We start from the raw sequence: 11450 nt of genomic DNA on the forward strand, positions 1-11450 counted from the left end.
CTGCTACTGCCGGACGATCAAATGTTGCTCACGGACCCCATGAAGAATCCTCACCCCATGCTACAAGATTGACATCTCTCTTTACTAACTTGGAGTCTTTCAGGGGTGCTTGGTGTACCAAAGACCTAGCGTCAACAGCTAGGGATATCCTCTGGGATTCATGAGCCCCAGGAACATGGAAATGTCACCTCTCGGCTTGGAATTCATGGAACAATTGGTATGTGGGATGGAATACCGATTCCTTTACGGCCTCTATATCCTCCATATTGAACTTTCTGGCATCTCTGTTATCGAAAGGTAAGTCTTACCAGACCATTAACGGGGTGCGTTCTGCGATATCGACGGCTCACATCCCAATCCAAGAGAAACCGATAGGTCAAAATTCTTTGGTTTGTAGACTGCTTCGGGGCATTCGGGTGTGTAGACCTCCAGCCCCCAAATACTCCTCCCTTTGGGGTGTAGCCCAGGTTCTTTGTTTTAGGAGGGGCCTTTAAACGATAAGTTGTCCTTACGACAATTGACGGCGAAGTTTACATCCCTTCTGTGTTTGGTATCTTTCCCTCGGATTTCGGTAATTCGGGCTTTTGACCTAGACGCCTTCTCATTTTCTCCGGAAGGGGTCGCTTTTCGGTTGTCTCGACGTACCAAGTCGAATTCTACTGCGATTGTCTATCCATTTTTTCCATTGGAACCCCAACTTTGTGTGGTCCAGGCATTACACGACTACGTTACTGCTACAGTTAGGCTTCTAGCTACCAGACAATTATCCAAACAATTAATGGTGTCCTATGTTAGACCACATGGGCCGGTATCGGTTACCACATTGTCCTGATGGGTACAATGACTTATCTCTCGCCGGGATTGACTCTTCGTTCAGGGGTCACTCGGTTTGGCGGGGGCCTCCTTATCAGACATATTACTTGCGGCAGACTGGTCACAGGAAATCACCTACCGTACGTTCTACTTCCGCCCGCCTTCTCATGCCGCCTTCTCACTACTGCCTTTGCGTTAAAACTGCAAAATATTAAGCCTCCTGTCATGTAATAAAATTGAAGATTATGCTAGCTTTAGTTTAATAATTTAATCTTAATTTTAATAATGACAGGATGCGAGTATTCCCCCCCCCCAACCCAATTACTTTTCCCTTCCCTGGAGCTGGGTTAAACCTATTCAGGTAAGTCATTGCCGATATATATTGTGGTGATGGTTCACATATGTTTACATTCACTATGCATCCAACTTAATACTCGGGGTTGTTCTTGTACTAATGGTGTTGGGAGTAAGGATTTGGCTTTATTTCTCATGGTAGCTCTGTTTGGAATGGAAATAAACTGTACAAAAAAGATGGTTTGCATCTTTCTCAAAAGGGAACAAATGTTCCCAGTGAGCAATTCAGAGGTTTTGCTAGGATGTATTTAAACTAGGAGGGGGGGGGGGGGGGGGGGTGCAAAAGGGTGATAAAACATCAATCCAATTGTCCCCCAATACAAGGACAGAAGGTGCCTGTAGCAAGTGTGTTAAAAATTAGTTTAGGGAATAAGATCCAATAATGGAAACTGATAATGCAGATTTAGTCGCTGTAACTGAGACATGGTATAATGAGAAAAATGACTGGGACATAGTAATACCAGGGTACTCTTTATATAGAAAAGACAGGGAATGCAAGAAAGGGGGAGGGGTGGCCCTGTATGTGAAGGATAGCATAAAATCTAGCCTAATAAAAGTTAGTAAGACGAACATAGAGTCCATTTGGGTTATGTTAGAATTTGGCAATCGCACAGTAACTCGTGTAGGTGTTTTATAGAAGAGTTAGATAATCTACTAGTTGAGGAAATAGCTAAAATGACAATGAAGGGGGAAGTTATCATCATGGGTGACTTTAATCTTCCTGATGTGAACTGGAAAACCAAAATAGCTGCTTGTGCCAGGAGCACACATATTCTAAACTCCCTACTGGGATTGTCTCTAAAACAAGTCATTGAGGAGCCAACTCGTAAAGAGGCCATACTAGATTTAGTGTAAACAAATGGAGATTTGGTATCAGATATTACTGTAGGTGAAATTTTAGGATCCAGTGATCATCAGTCAGTATGGTTTAATATAAGAAACAGAAACTGAGTCACACCACACAAAAACAAAAGTTTTAGACATTAGAAAATTAGAATATGTGTAAAGGAGTCATTATCAGACTGGATCAGTTTAAATGGAGTCCAAGAGAAATGGGTCTATTTAAAATGTGCACTACTGAAGGCAACGAAAAATTTCATTAGGCTTGTCAGTTAAAGCAAAAAATGTAAGAAACCACTGTGGTACTCCACAGATGTGGCCAAAATAGTAAAAAACAAAAAGTTAGCATTTAGTAATTATAAAAAAAAACAGAGTGAGGAAGATAGACAGATCTATAAGATTGGGCAGAAAACGGCTAAGCAAGTTATAAAAGCTTCCAAATCACACACAGAAGAGAAAATAGCACAGTCACTAAAAAAAAAAAAAAAAAAAAAAAAGGGGGACAAAACATTTTTTAGATACATACACGAGAAAAGGAAAGTAAAAGTAAAAGAAGCATTAGTTAGATTAAAATAAAAGAAGGAAGGTATGTAGAAGAGGATAAAGGTCTAACTGACGGGGGGCGTGGCCTAGACACTGATGGAGTAGGACGCATATTTCCTGAGCTCCTAGGCCCCAACTCGTGCAGCCCGCTTTCAAAGCACTAAATACCCACATTAATGGGGAAATCAAAGAGATTGACAACCTCTGGACAGGCAAAAGCACCCTCCACGTGGCAACAATCCGGCCCGATGGACGAATTTCTATCCACACCGCACGGCCTACACGGCACGGGGGACCAGGAGGCCCCGCCACCACCGTCCCCGAGTTCGGACAGTCAGACGGGCTCGACCCCCGACTCACCCCCATGCGGCTCCCTTGCCCAGATCTCGGCAGATTTGGCGGCAATCTCCGCCAACATGATGACGCAGGCGGACAAGAAGGACCTGGTGGCCGAATTGCGAGCGACCATCAGGGAGGAGATCGCGGCCGTCAGGACAGACCTCACAGCATTAGAGCAGCTGGTTGATGACCATGAGGCGGACCGACTGCAGTCCGCACAGCACCAACAGGCCTCTGATCTGGCCGCCACGAGACAAGGTAACATCCTCCTTGATCTCCGCCGACAGGTCGAAGACCTGGATAACAGGGGGCGCCGGAACAATATCCGGATAAGGGGCATACCGGAGGCAGACGACGAAGATCCCCGAGAGCTCCTGACAGGTCTGTTCCACCAAATACTGGGAGAAGCTGCCCCATCCGACTTTGGCATTGAAAGGGCACACCGGGCCCTTAGAGCACCGAGGAGTGACGGCCAGCCCAGGGACATCATATGCCGCCTGACATCCTTCCCCCTCAAAGAAAGCCTCATGCATGAATCCAGAACACAGCACAACATAACCTTCATGGATGCACAGGTGTCCTGTACCATGACCTCTCCACTATCACACTGGATGCACGCCGGGCCCTGCGCACTTTAAACAGCATGCTGCAGGAACAGAGGATCCGGTACAAGTGGGGGTTCCCCTTCAGCCTACAGGCCAGGGTGGATAATACCTGGCACGTTATCCGCTGGCCCAACGATGTCCCACGCTTCCTCAGGGCTACCGGCCTACCTGCAGTCTCGGTGCCGAATTGGATACTGGAGGGCCTGCAGGCGCGAGCTTCGGGCCCCACGGAGGTCGCACAGAATCTAAGAACGACCCAGAGACCTCAACGACGACAAGGAGGCCAGTCAGGCCCGGAAGAATAAGGTAGGGCTGAGGGAACACCGAACGCGCCCTGGCCTCAATAGTGACTCCCTTGCCACTCACTGGGACTATCGTGAACATTGCTGCCTAGGACTGTGGATGGGGTATGTCCCCTCAGGCACCCCTAGTTGGGAAGGGTACGGGGGTTCTAGCCAGGACTATGTAACCATGGACCAGTACCGAATCAGCCAGTGATACAAGTATAGGGGGAGGTCTAGAGGCCTGCACATCTGGGGACGGGGTCGCGGGAGGTGGGGCACTTGCGCCGCCGTGGGTACCGGGTGATCCGAGCCCGGTCATTGTGAGTCCAGGCCACTACAATGAGACCCAATACAGCTGACAGCAAGGCTCCCAAGGCCAGGGTCCACGGTTTCATCTCCAGCACTGGGACGGGTGGAGTGGGGGGTGGTACACAGGCAGGATGCAGGAGCGGGACGGGGGACTGATTCAAATGTACATAATGTATATAGTTGTTAGCTACGCATCACTACACACACGCATATGTACACATGCAGACCACCCTGAGACACGGCACGCAGACCCCAGACCCCCATACGAGCCCCTGGCCTTGCCTTAGACAGGACATGTATGTACAGAGGGGAAAGACGGGAGACGTACGACAGGCCCAAGCGACATAGGACCGTGATGAAGTAACACATAACCAACACATAATCACAAGACCCCGGACCAACCATTGATTAAATCCAGATGGTGAACACACTCTCTCTCCCCATGCTCCACTGCGACACTAAATAACCAACAGCCTCAAACACGGGTTGGGAGCCAGAGGAGGACAGAGACGACTTCCTATCACCACAGGGATGGGCCCACACTCGCTGGTTTATACCACGAACCCCACTGTAACATACCCAAACTGTAAGTACTACCGGAGTTCACAGAGAAGGGCTGGTCCCTACTCTCTCTGAACACTCCCACCCGGTACCGGGTAGACGTTACACTCACCCCAGAGGGGGTAGCTGTTTTGTGTTGTGTGTGTTTTTTTGTTTTTTGTTTTTTTCTCTTTTCTCTCTCCTCTTCTCCTCCACTGAGCTTACTACCTCTAACCAGCCCTCCCTCCCTGACCAACTCACATCCTCCTCCTCCCCTCACCAAGAATTAAGATGAGTCTTAAACCAGCAAGCCTAATCTACTGGTCCAATAATGTTCACGGACTGAATGTGCCCGAAAAGAGAGCACATCTGCTCAGGCGGCTATGGTAGGTAGGGAGGGCCTACTACTGGTTGCAGGGGACTTTAACGTCCCACTTGATCCCCATCTAGACACCTCCAGGGGATTGAGTACAATCCCCGCGCATTGCATCTGCTCCACAATGAGGTCCCTGGGTAAGCTGGGGTTGGTCGATTGCTGGAGGACGGTACACCCAGAAGCCCGGGACGACACACACTACTCGGCTGTCCACTCACATTACAGTCGAATAGACTATATCATGGCACAAGAATTCCTGCCGCTGCTCCAAAGAGCCGACATAGGACCTACGATAGACTCGGACCATGCACCTGTTACAATAGCCACCGCCTCCCCGTTGTATAAACCGAAGGACAATGGAAACTGAACAAAAGCCTTCTGGACGATCTAGCACTTACCACCCAGACAGAACAAACTCTGTCCCGGTACTTTGAAACCAACGAAACGCCGGATGTCTCCCCGCTGACCATATGGGAAGCGCATAAATGCGTCATCCGTGGCCACTTCATTAGCGAGAGCACCCGACGCAAACGGGACAGAACACATCGAATAACCACCCTAACGAAACAATTAGCTGACCTTGAACAAGAGCACAAAAGCACACTGGACGACGGTATTTACCTGCAGCTTACTGCAAAGCACCACGAGCTCCGTAATATACTCTCCCAGGGGCTGTTGTACAACATGAGAAAATCTCCAGATACTTTTACGAACACTCTAACAAGAGTGGGAGACTACTGGCTAAAATGCTCAGAGACAAACGCCGGAGTCAGCACATCCACAAGATTCACACCAAGAACCGAGACACCACCAGGCTCCCCGAAGGCATCATGGAGGCCTTCCGGGAATACTACTCGGAACTGTATAACCAAACGCAATCCAGACAAAATACGGCATCACAGAACCCCGCGGGACGCATCACAGACTACTTGAAATGACACGTCTCACGCAAGCTAGCCCCGGAGGTTGCAGCGGAGATGGAACACCCCTTGACGATAGAAGAGCTGGCCACCGCACTGAAACTTTCCAAATCGCACCGAGCCCCTGGTCCAGACGGACTACCACTAACCTACTTGCGCAAATTCCGGGACATATTGCTACCGAAGCTTCTATCAGGGCTTAACGCCATATGCCACGGCGAGCACTTTGAGACAGATACCTTACGCGCAGTGGTTACAATACTACCAAAAGAAGGTAAGGACCCCTCCGCCTGCTCCATCTACCGTCCGATCTCCCTGCTCAATGCCGACCTGAAGCTCTTTGCCAAGGCCATTGCACTCAGACTATCTCCAACACTGCCGGACCTGATACACCCAGACCAGGTTGGGTTTATACCCGGACGGGAAGCATGGGACAATACCATCCGTGCCCTGAATGTCATCCACTCAGCCACAAAAAGAAAAACGGAAACGGTACTCCTGTCCACCGATGCCGAAAAGGCTTTTGACCGGGTAGATTGGACGTACATGTCGGAGACACTGCGGCACATGGGCTACGGCCAAATATCCGTGCGTGGGTAGCCGCACTATACACAACACCAACGGCACGAATACGCATCAATGGCGCTCTAACGGAGTCTTTCACCGTCCACAATGGCACCCGTCAGGGCTGCCCCCTGTCCCCCCTCCTGTTTGCCCTCTCTCTAGAGCCCTTACTGGAGGCGGTCAGACGGGACGGGGGAATAACGGGGTCCCGCAACGGGAGGAGCGAGCACCGGGTATCAGCATATGCCGATGACATGCTCTTCTTCCTGGAACAACCCAGAATCTCACTCCCTAACCTACTAGAAGCATTCAAGCAATACGGGGCAGTATCGAATCTAAAGCTCAATCTGGACAAAACCAAAGCCATGCCAATCTCCACGAAGGCAGACACGGCATCTCACCTCCGTGCACACTTCCAGTTCAGATTGTGCGCTACTAAACTGCGATACCTGGGGGTATGGCTCCCAGCGGACCTAGCACAAATGTACCAAATGAACTTTGCACCCCTCCTTACGGCTATACAGGGAGATCTGAGATGGTGGACACCCAGCTACATCACCTGGTTTGGCCGCATGAATGCGGTCAAGATGAACATCTTACCGAGGCTGCTGTATCTCTTCCAGACAATACCCATAACCATCCATCCTGCAAGCTTTTTTCCGCACCCTAACAACAGCGATACGCCAATTTGTCTAGAACAATCGACCGGCCCGGATCCGCAGGTCAATACTGGAGAGGCCAAAGATTGAGGGAGGAGCTGGCCTACCCTCCATACTCGCGTACTACCACGCAACCCACCTATTACGCCTGGTTGACTGGCACACTGAACCAACCTCCAAGCACTGGGTACACATGGAAAAACTCCAAGCCCGGGGTAACATACCCGCCGTGCTCTGGCTTGGGGACGCTACGCTCGAGGAAGCACTGACGGACAACCCCATGATCGACGCGACCCTCAGAATATGGTATGGAATAAGGTTCACCAAAAAGCTCACCACGTCCCCAAGCCCACTAACTCCCATAACGCGCAACCCGAGAATCGCAGAGGGTCTACACCTGGCCACGCTTGCAAACTTCCAGGCCTCCGACTGGGTGCACTTGCGCCATTGGAGCACAGACAACAGACTCAAATCACTGACAGACCTGATGCCAGACCGCAGACCCACCACATTGGACGTATTTCATTATCACATGATCAAAACATATTATACCAAACTGTCAGGCAAGGACCACCTCCGCAGACCCCTAGGGTACCTAGAACAACAATGCAACTCACACATGGAATTTCAGCCCTATACTCGGTCCTACAGGCGGAAACTAACAATACCCCCCTGGGTTTCACAGCAAGATGGGAAAGGGAAACGGGTGTTAACCTGACGGAACAGGAATGGACCAAAATTTCCACGCTGACGCATAAAGGATCCATCAGTACAAAATACCAGGAGAGCAACTACAAAATCCTAACATACTGGTACAGGACGCCAGACGTCCTCAGACATGTACATGAATCAATACCAGGCGAATGTTGGAGATGCGGGGCTGATGTAGGCACGGGGTTACACATCTGGTGGACATGTCCCCGGATAGCGCCATACTGGCGCATGATAAACCAACAAATCCGTGACATCACGGCATCCGACATTCCACTTCAGCCACTAACCATGCTCTTAAACCACACACATACACCGATAAAGGCATACAAAAGAGGCCTTACCATACACTTACTTACAGCGGCAAAAACACTAATCCCCACACACTGGAAGAGCACGGAAGCTCCCACCTTCCAACAATGGGTAGAGAGAGTAGAGGACATACACAACAAGGAAATGAAGACAGCATCCCTGCAGGGACGCTTGGATAAATGTGCTTTGACATGGTACCCATGGACAGTATTTCTGTCTCAGAGGGCCGCACAGACGGGACCAAGAAGGAATAGGGGAGGAGAGGGGGCACCCCCATGGAGCTTCCTTAGATGCACGCAGGGGCCCTGCATCATAGGTCGGCTCACGCTACTACCCTTCCTCCCCCCACACCCCTCCCCCCCTTTTTTTTTTTTTTTCCTCTCTCTCTTCTCTTCTTCTCCCTCTCTCATGTTTCGGTCCTATACACGAAACCAATGCACAAACAACCGGCAAATATACCATCCAACGAGTGTTGCCAACACCAGAACCGTCAACATACACAAACAAAAACAGCTACCCCACAACGTACCATATCACCCACGACAGCAAACACAGACACCCACAGGTAACCGATAACAGGACGCAGACGGATGATAGATCAAACACAAGCATAGCCACATAACCGAGAAGCGGCAAAACCCATGCCTGAGCAGACGATCTCGACCGTCTCACAAACCCAGGGCACAGCACGCTCAGGCGAGTGACTCGGGGACTTTATGTGACAGCCCCTGCTCAACATGCCCACCTGGGCATACGATCAACTACTACAAAAGACGACTAAAAAAACGATTATAGAAACCTGTAGTGTCAAGCCTAACATAAGCCGCGATAGGCACGCAACGGGTCCCTTAAGACACCCACGCCAACTCAGCAAAGTTCCATGCGCTAGCAAACCCAACCACTTGCAGACCGGTAGCACGCCCCGACGAAACGCCATAATATCACACAGTCATGCATAGAACCACCTGCCCAGAGTCAAAAGCTATCGAGGCAACAAGACTGCGGCCGACATCGATATCAAGGGCGTTAGGCCCCGACAACCACCCTATTTGCAACACAGTGTCTTTTCTCTAGCCAACAAGCAGCCCACATACTCCACTGACTCTGCCGTTTTGGATGGCACACTCGGACAGCACGAGCACATGCCCCAAGACACTGCTATGCATATCGTTCTATGTTCCCAAGTTAACTTGTAATCAACGAGTATTAATAAGTTGTTAATGTTGTATTGTTACTACGTAATTGTATCGCGACTACTGCCGCACAACCCTTTGAAAAAAGGGCGCACTTAAACCTCTATGTTTATAACTTGCATAGCCAATGTCTCCATATCTTATAATTGTGAGAAAACTCAATTAACGTTTTTGTTCAGTATTTACAGATGAAAATAAAGGAAAGGGGCCTAAGTTAGGAAAAAGGACAAATGAGTAATTTGTTACATATGAGTTTACAGAGGAAAAGGTTTTATTTTAACTGTCAAAACGTAAAGACAAATAAGTAAATGGGGCCTGATAGAATACACCCAACGTTATTAAAAGAGCTTAGTGGTGTATTAGCAAAACCATTAACAGATTTATTTAACCAATCATTGTTAACAGGAGTAGTCCCAGAAGATTGGACGTTATCAAATGTTGTGCTCATTCACAGAAAGGTAGTAGGGAGGAGTCGGGCAAATAAAGGCAAGTAAGCCTTACTTCAGTAGTAGGGAAAGTAATGGAAACCATGTTCAAGGATAGGATTGTTGAACATCTAAAATCACATGGATTTCAATATCAGAGACAACATGGGTTTACTTCAGGGAGATCATGCCAAACTAATCTTGTTGATTTTTTTGATTGGGTAAGTAACATAATAGATCAGGGTGGTGGAGGAGACATTGCTTACCTAAATTTCAGTAAGGCTTTTGACACTGTTGCACATAGAAGGCTCATCAATAAATTGCAATCTTTAAAGGGACACTCCAGGCACCCAGACCACTTCTGCTCATTGGAGTGGTCTGGGTGCCAACTCCCACTACCCTTAACCCTGCAACTGTAATTATTGCAGTTTTTCATAAACTGCAATATTTACATTGCAGGGTTAACTCCACCTCTAGTGGCTGTCTATTAGACAGCCACTAGAGGTCACTTCCTGGGTTCTAGCACAGGTTTCCTGTGCTAGAGCGTCGCTGGACGTCCTCACGCTGTGTGAGGACCTCCAGCGTCGCTCAAAACCCCATAGGAAAGCATTGAAATGATTTTTCAATGCTTTCCTATGGGGAGACGTAATGCGCATGCGCGGCATTTCCGCGCATGCGCATTAGGTCTCCTCGGCCGGTGAGCGAGATTAGTCTCGCCCACCGGCCGACGTAATCACTAGGAGGAGCGTCGCTGAGGCGGAGACAGCGGCGAGGGACATCGCCGCTGTCCCAGGTAAGTGACTGAAGGGGTTTTCACCCCTTCAGTAACCGGGGATTGGGGGGTGGGAGGTAGAGGGACCCTCCAGTGCCAGAAAAACGGATCGTTTTTCTGGCACTGGAGTTTCCCTTTAAGTTTGGATTCCAATATTGTTGAATGGGTAAGGCAGTGGCTGAGTGACAGGCAACAGAGGGTTGTAGTCAATGGACTATATTGGAAGTATGGGCTTGTCACCAGTGGGGTGTCTCAGGGATCTGTACTTGGACCCATTCTCTTTAATATTTTTATTAGTGATATTGCAGAAGGTCTTGATGGTAAGGTGTGTCTTTTTGCGGATAATACTAAGATATGTAACAGGGTTGATGTTCCAGGAGGGATAAGCCAAATGGCAAATGATTTAGGAAAACTAGAAAAATGGTCGGAGTTGTGGAAGCTGACATTTAATGTGGATAAGTGCAAGTTAATGCATCTTGGACATAAAAACCCAAGGGCAGAGTACAGAATATTTGATAGTGTCCTAACCTCAACATTTGAGGAAAGGGATTTAGGGGTGATTATTTCAGATGACTTAAAGGTAGGCAGACGATGTAATAGAGCAGCAGGAAATGCTAGCAGAATGCTTGGCTGTATAGGGAGAGGTATTCGCAGTAGAAAGAGGGAAGTGCTCATGCCATTATACAGAACACTGGTGAGACCTCACTTGGAGTATTGTACACAGTACTGGAGACCGTATCTTCAAAAGGATATTGATACTTTAGAGAGAGTTCAGAGAAGGGCTACTAAACTTGTTCATGGATTGCAGGATAAAACTTTCAAGGAAAGGTTAAAAGATTTGTCATGATCTTGTGCAGGTCAGATAGGAGACTTTGGCCAGGGTTTTTATTT

Source organism: Pelobates fuscus, chromosome 4 (assembly GCF_036172605.1).
Source record: "Pelobates fuscus isolate aPelFus1 chromosome 4, aPelFus1.pri, whole genome shotgun sequence".
Taxonomy (NCBI): Eukaryota; Metazoa; Chordata; class Amphibia; order Anura; family Pelobatidae; genus Pelobates; species Pelobates fuscus.